General features: G+C 46.0%; 1 pseudogene; it reads left to right on the top strand.

Moving 5' to 3' along the window:
* The first annotated feature begins 3,358 nt into the window (after positions 1-3,358).
* On the top strand, positions 3,359-4,420 carry LOC102768217 (annotated as a pseudogene).
* The last annotated feature ends 3,457 nt before the right edge of the window (positions 4,421-7,877 follow it).

Here is a 7,877-nt window from a genome sequence, read left to right as displayed (position 1 = left end):
AAGGGCCCTGCTCTGTGTGTGACGGGGTAGAGCCATAACCTCCCCATCGGCCCTGCCCTGAGTGTGACAGGGTGCGGCGCCCCAACCCCTTTATCCGCCCTGCTCTGTGTTTGACAGGGGGAGCTCCTCAACCCCCTGATCGGCCCTGCTCTGTGCTTGACAGGGTACGGAACCCCAACCCCCCTGATGGGCCCTGCTCTGTGAGTGACAGGGGGCAGCGCCCCAACCCCCTGATCAGCCCTGCTCTGTGTGTGACGGGGTAGAGCCATAACCTCCCCATCGGCCCTGCCCTGCGTGTGACAGGGTGCGGCGCCCCAGCCCCTTTATCCGGCCTGCTCTGTGCATGACAGGGGGCGGCGTCCCAACTCCCCAATCAGCCCTGCTCTGAGCCCAACCAGGGGCTGCATCTAGGGATTGGGCCTGCCCTCTACCACCCGGGAGTAGGCCTAAGCCAGCAGGACATTATCTCCCGAGGGGTCCCAGACTGTGAGAGGGCACAGGCCGGGCTGAGGGAGCCCCCCTCCTCCCCAAGCGCACAAATTTTTGTGCACCGGGCCTCTAGTATATACATAAGAATGCTCATTGCAATAGTATTTATATTAGAGAAAAATTGGAAATGATTTAAATGTCGAACACTGCATTTTGCTTAGTAGATTATGGTGCATACACACAATAGAATGTTATAAAAAGATTTGAAAAAGAAAAGACAATATTTTAAAATAAAAATAAACATGAAATAGAATGCAAAATGTTATGAAGTACCCTGACCGGTGTGCTCAGTGGTCAGAGTTTGGGCACTTAAGGTTCACGGGTTTGATTCCCAGTGAAGGGCACATACCTGGTTGCAGGTTTGATCCCTGGCCCTGGTTGGAGCACATGTGGGAGGCAACCAATTGATGTCTTTCCCTCCAATAAATGCCTCTCTTTCTCTCCTCCTCCTCCTCCACCTCCTCCCCCTCCTCCTCCTCCCTTCCATTCTCTCTAAAAATCAATGGAAAAAATATCCTTGGGTAAGGATTTTTAAAAATTGTTTTAATGTTATGAGGTATAATACAAAATTTATCTGAATTTTAAAGGTAAAATCCCAATAATTTCAAAGAAGTTTTTCCCTCTGTCTTACATTTCAGCACCACACACTATCTCACACACCGCCCGCCCAGCAATGCATTCATTCATCTTCTCTGCCTTTGGGGTAACACAGGTGGAAAAATTTAAGAAGCATTATGTACCTACAGATCCTGAGGCCTCAAACATTAAAGGTATTGACAAGAATAGATGGCCACATCTTCCAGGTAAAAAAAAATGTAGGTTACAAAAATACTCCCGAAAAAGTGAACAGTGGTTATTTCATGCCATGGGATTCAGGCAGTGTTTCATTTCTGCTTTGTACTTCTTTGTATTGTTTGAAGTTTTTATAGTGTGTGTACATTATATTTATGAGAAAAAATAAAGCTATTTTCATGGTGGGGGGGAGCTACCTTGATTTTATTTTCTCCTATATTATCCTCAACGCATATTCTACCAAATTTCCTCTAACACATCTTCCTTCCTCAAGAATAAAGAGATTTAGTGGCGCTGCTCCAAGGCAGAAACAACTTGTACTGGGAGAAGGGCCTCCCATGAGCCTGGCACAAGTGTTAGGCAGCTTACTACTGCCCTCTCCTGGTCAGAAGACATCAGAGCCTGATACAGCAAAACAGCAGCACCCAGGGCACCCTGACAGCCAAGGTCATCCCAGAGGCATGGCTCTGGGCTACTCCTGCAGTCATCAATGTGCTGCACACCAGCATCCGTAGCTCAGCACTCCAGACTAAAACAGGCCATGACCTGGGAGCAGCCAGGCTGAATCTAGTAACTGCTGAACAGTGCTGTCCGCTCCACGCCAGTGTCCCAGGAGACACTCTATTCCAACTGCTAGAGCCAGTGATGGAGAGCTTTCCTGTCTGCTGAGAGCACTGATGGTCAAGACTGGGGGTGCCAGAAAGGAGAAGGTAGAGTTGCAGAAAGATAACAGCAAACCTCCTAATCAGAAAAACCCTTGTTCTTATATGGTTCTTTTACTTTTCAAAGTTTTTCCCAAAGCAGCGTGACATGTACAAATAAATTAATACAAGGATGTTTCCTGCAGAATTGATGGTAATAGTAAAAAACTGGAAATAGTTTAAATATCCCTCAGTCTGGGAACATTTGGACAAAATGGAAGAGTATGCAACTGTTAAAAAGAATGAGGTAGATCTGTATGTGCTGCTATAAAATGATCTTCAAGATTCACAGTTAAGTTTTAAAAAGCAAGTGTTTAACAGTCAATAAGTCTGGCCATAGTACTAGCATAAGAATAAACATATTTGCCCTGGCAGATTTGGCTCAATGGTTGGAGCATCAGCCTGTGGACTGAAGGGTCCCAGGTTCAATTTCAGTCAAGGGCACATACCTCGGTTGTAGGCTCAATCCCTAACCCCAGTCCAGGCCCATGTGGGAGGCAACCAATTGTTGTGTCTATCTCACATCAATGTTTCTCTCTCTCTGTCTCTCCCCCTCCCTTCCATTCTCTCTTAAAAAAAAAACCAATGTGGGAAAAATACCCTCAGGTGAGGATTAACAACAAAAAGAATAAACATATTGCCCTGGCCAGCCTGGCACTGGAGTATTGTGGGTTCGATTCCCAGTCAAGGGCACGTACCTAAGTTGCAGGTCCAATCCCCCGCCCCAGTCAATGTGTCTCTGACACATCGATGTTTCTCTCCACCCACTACCTCCCTTCCACTCTCTAGAATCAATGGAAAAAATATCCTCACTCCTCACTTGAGGATTTAAAAAATAATAATAAACATACAGATTCATGAACTAGAAATGATAATCCAGAAATAAACCCTTATATTTATGATCAATTAATTTTAGACAAGAGTGTGGAGACAACAACTGGATATCCACATGCAAAAGAATGAAGTTGGACCCCTACTTACACCATATAAGCCATTTAATTCAAAATGTACCATAGATCTAAATGTAAGAGCTAAAACCATAAAACTCTTAGAAGAAAGCATTGGAGTGAATCTTCCTGACATTGGATTAGGCAATAGTTTCTTAGATATGACACCGAAAGAACAAGCAGCAATAGAACAAATAGATAAATTGTACTCTGTAAACATTAAAAACTTTTGTGTTTCAAAGGACATTGGGGCAATAAAACATTCTGGAGTTAAAGTGTGGTGATGATTGCACAACTCTGTGACTATACTAAAAACCACTGGCTTGTATACTTTAAAAGTGTGAATTTTATGACATGTGAATTATATATCAATAAAGCTGTTATTTTAAAATAAAAGAGTTGGGGCTTGTTAAATAAGAAACACGCATCCTCCGAGTCGGTGCTGTTGGCCTGCCCCTGGTTCCCCTGCATCTCTCCGGTAGTCCCCGCTGGGCCCCGCGATGCCGGGGGGCCTCAGCCAGTGGTCCGGGCCCTTGAGCCTGCAGGAAGTGGACGAGAGGCCAAAGCACCCGCTGCAGGTCAAATACTTCAGGGCGGAGGTCGAGGAGCTGGGCAAAGTGCTAACGCCCACCCAGTTTAAGAACCCGCCTGCTGGTATTTCATGGGATGGCCTTGATCCAAGTATAGTAAACTCTACACCCTGGTCTTGACAGACCCGGATGCTCCAAGCAGAAAGGACCCCAAATTGAGGGAATGGCACCATTTCCTGGTGGTCAACATGAAGGACAACAACATCAGCAGTGGCACCGTCCTCTCTGATTATGTGGACTCTGGGCCTCCCAAGGGCACAGGCCTTCACCGCTAGGTCTGGCTGGTTTAGGAGCAGGCCAAGCCGCTGAAGTGTGACGAGCCCATTCTCAGCAACCGATCTGGAGACCAGAGTGGCAAATTCAAAGTGGCATCTTTCCACAAAAAGTAGGACCCCCCAGTGGCCGGCACGTGTTATCAGGAGGAACAGGATGACTATGTGCCCAAGCTCTATGAGCAACTGGCTGGGAAGTAGGGGAAAGCCAGGGGACAGACATCGCCCCGGGAGCCCAGGCAGTGTTCTCAAGTTCAGTGACGCATGTTGATTTCTCCTCTTCCCCATTCCCACTCTCACAGGCGAGACCTGAGCAGACAGAGCTGTAAGGTGTCTTGTCCTTCTACCTGTCCTTTATAATTGTACAGGGCCACACACCCTGGATTTATGTTTTGATCAAATTTGAACTCCATTTGGGGGGGGCTTTTTTTGGTACTATGATGTGGTCATCAGATTGTTAATATAAGAATAACAACCCAGAATTTAAAGGTGTATCCTCTGAAGAGCAGGACTGGAAAAGCAATCTGGAGAGTCCCTTTCCTGTTGAGCTGCAGGGCTGGGTGGGGGGTTATCTGAAATCCGTTAGTCTGTGCCCGTTAAATTTATCACTCTTCCTTGGTGTAACAAAAGCCAGCCTGGAGTTGCTAACTGTTATGCTAATTCTGCTGTTTGCTTACAGTCGAATAAAAACAAAAACATTGTGCGGACAAACAAAGGAAAAGAAACACGCATCCGCATTGTTTCCTCCATGGGAAAGGCATCCACAGGCTTCCTTCTGCCTCCAACTCACTCCTCCCCTAAAAGGACAGACGTGACTTAAACAATCTGCGCGTTTGGGAGGAAGAACTCCTGCCTATTTCTCTGTGCCTTAGGTCCTGCGGTATGAAGCACTGCCAATGAATGGGTGGTAAAATTTGTCTAATTCTGAGATCGATTTTAGGAAGCACACCAATCCACAGACATAGGCACTATCTTCAAGATCAGTTGTGTGTGTGTGTGTGTGTGTGTGTTTTCAATAAAAAGGCTGGTATTTTGGTCCCCATATGCCTTATTCCTTTGTCTTATTTCTCAAATGATTCAGAACGTTTTCAAGCAAGGAGGGTGCCATTTATTGACGAGTCCCCAGAAGCCCAGGAGTGCTGGGGCCTGGGATGAGAACCATCAAACAGCTACTTGTGTATCACAGACATCGAGTTTGGAGAGGTAGGATGGATCAATGGAATGAGTCAGCAGACCTCATTTCTCCTTCTAAATTCACTCAACAAAGAACAGCAAATATTTATTAAGCACCTAGTATGTGTCAGGCATGGTTAAAGGAGCTGGAGATTCAGCAGTGAGCAAAACTGACCAGAAATCTGCTATAATGGAGCATACATTTTTGAGTGACATAAGCCAGAATAGATATATTATCTTAGGTGGTGGTACGTCCCCAAAAGGAAAAAAATAACACAGGGAAGGAGAATAGGAATTTTGCATGGGGTATCCAAGAAAAGCTTTACCAAGAAGACGACATTGGAATAAAGACCTGAAAGAGATCTGGAAGCAAGTCATGTGGGTATGTGGGGGGAGAGATTTCCGGCAGAGTAAACAACATATGCAAAGTCTCTGAAGTGAGAACGCATGGTCTGAGGAAAAGTGGGTATAGCAGAACGATGGGGATGGGAGAGACTGCAAATGAGGTGAGAGAAGTCTCAGGAAGCCAGCTCAGAATACCATTTGCAGCTCAGAATAAGAACTTCTGCTTGTAGTCATCAGTTTACCCATTAAAGGGTTTCCAGCAGAGGTGTGACATATGAATCTGTCATGAATAGATTAAAGAGGGCACAGGCAGAAGCAGGGAAACCAGCGAGGAGGCAGGCTATCACAATAGTCCGGTGAATGATGATGATGGCTTGGACCAGAAGGCAGCAGTAGAGAGGGGGAGAAGTGGTCAATTCTGGAGGTATTGTGAAGGTAGAGGTCAAGGAGTGTGATGATGGATTAGGGCAGGTGTGTGAGGAAGAAGTTAAGGGTAACTCAAGGTTTCTGTCCTGAGCACCTGACAGATGCAGTTGCAAATAACTGAACAGGTTGGAGGAGTGGACACCAGGAACTCAGTCCAGGGAATATGTCAAATAGGCAGCTAGCGGTGCCTAGCTGGAGTTCAAGAGAGAGTTCCAAGCCACTTACTAGCTTACCATGTAGCTACTTGCTAGCCTTGTGACCTTAGACAAGTCACCTATCTCCTCAGAGCCACTTCCCTCTTCTGTAAGATAGGGATAACAAATATATAGCTACACCACAAGGTTGTGGTGATGATTAAATGTAATGATCAGTAAAGTAACAGGTTCACAGGAGGCTGGGAATAAATTATCACTATTATTCAGTTTGACTAAACATTAAGCATTTAGTTGCTGGAAACACACAAAAAATGAAAGATACAGTCCCTACCCTCCATCCCAAAGGAGAAAAGTTGGTCAAAGATTTCAACAAAGAACCTCTTAGGTAACAACAATCATTTGGGAAAAATCATTTGGTCCTGGCACCTGACAGGACAAAGATGGACAACTAGCCTCAGGATGAAAGCAGTCAAGGGGATTGAAGTGCAAACCAGAATGTGTATCTGGTCCTTACATCAGCTTTCTGGGGAGCCTTGAACACATCAACCCTCTACCTCTCACTCACCCAATAGGGCAAACCCCAATCCCCCAGAGATGTGTAAAAATGTCCAAAGCTGCTCAGAGGAAAAACACTGATTGGGTGATGCGAGCCAATCACTTCACCATGCTTATTTCCCTACCTGCCCGCCTCTGATTGAACCCCGTCCCCCATCAGGACTTCAGCCTCTTCTCGGCTTCTAAGAAGCAGGAGAAAGAGCTCAGAGACCCTGGCAACCTTGAGGAATCCAGGACGGCCACCGCTGGGAAGGTACCTGAACCAACATGAAAAGTCGGGAGCATCAGGGGAGAGAAGCTGCCATTGAGCTCCTACTGGACCAGGCACTGTGCTAGGTGTTTCCAGGGCTGAGAGAGTTGGTCCGAGGATTAAATCTGAATCCATGTAGAATATTTGGCTCAGGGCCTGGCACACTGTAAGAGCATAATAAATGTCGGCTTTATTATTTTTCTTTTTTTAATATCTTTTTATTGATTTCAGAGAGGAAGGGAGAGGGAGAGAGAGAGATGGAAACATCAATGATGAGAGAGAATCATTGATCGGCTGCCTCCTGCATGCCCCACACTAGGGATCGAGCCTGCAACCCTTGCCTGTGCCCTTGACCAGAATCGAACCCGGGACCCTTCAGTCCGCAGGCTGATGCTCTATCCACTGAGCCAAGCCAGCTAGGGCTATTATTTTTCTTATATGTCTTTTAATCCTCACAACAACCCTGCTTGGTTTGCTCATCTATAAATGGGGGGAAATAATGGGACCTACCAAAGATTCACCTAAAGCCCTTAGTGTAATACCTGACACACAAAAACTGCTTAGTTATCATTAGATATTCTTCGTACTCTTGGAGAAGAGGGCACAGAAAGGAGTTCAGAGGTCACATCCACATTCACACAGCCAAGCAGAACAGGCTCACGGTTTTGCCCTGCTCAGCATCCATGCCACTCTCTTTTTAAACACCTTCCCCTGCTTTCAGGCCATTTGATACAGTGGGGTTGACACCTCTATTTCAAGCTCCAGGGGAGAGTATGTGACCCAGGCCTGGCTAATTGCTTATTCCATCCCTCCAATCACAGGGGTTGGCTTAAGAGTGGACTTGAGCGCTAACCAGTTTGGCTCAGTGGCTAGAGCGTCAGCCTGCAGACTGAAAGGTCCCAGGTTTGATTCTGGTCAAGGGCATATTACCTTGGTTGCGGGCATATCCCCAGTAGGAGGTGTGCAGGAGGCAGCTGATCGATGTTTCTTTCTCATCGATGTTTCTAGCTCTCTATCCCTCTCCCTTCCTCTCTGTAAATAATCAATAAAATATATATATTTTTAAAAAGAGTGGATTTGAGACCCATGCCAAGTCAATGATATGCTGGAACTTGGTTGAATCCATTAGGAGAGAGATGAGTCTGTTTTAGACCTGACGTTGAGAGGATATACTTGGAGCTA

This window comes from Myotis davidii, unplaced genomic scaffold, assembly GCF_000327345.1.
Source record: "Myotis davidii unplaced genomic scaffold, ASM32734v1 scaffold88, whole genome shotgun sequence".
NCBI classification, from domain to species: Eukaryota; Metazoa; Chordata; class Mammalia; order Chiroptera; family Vespertilionidae; genus Myotis; species Myotis davidii.
Note: the sequence above shows the minus strand (reverse complement) of the source record. Positions and strands in the feature narration are given on the sequence as shown.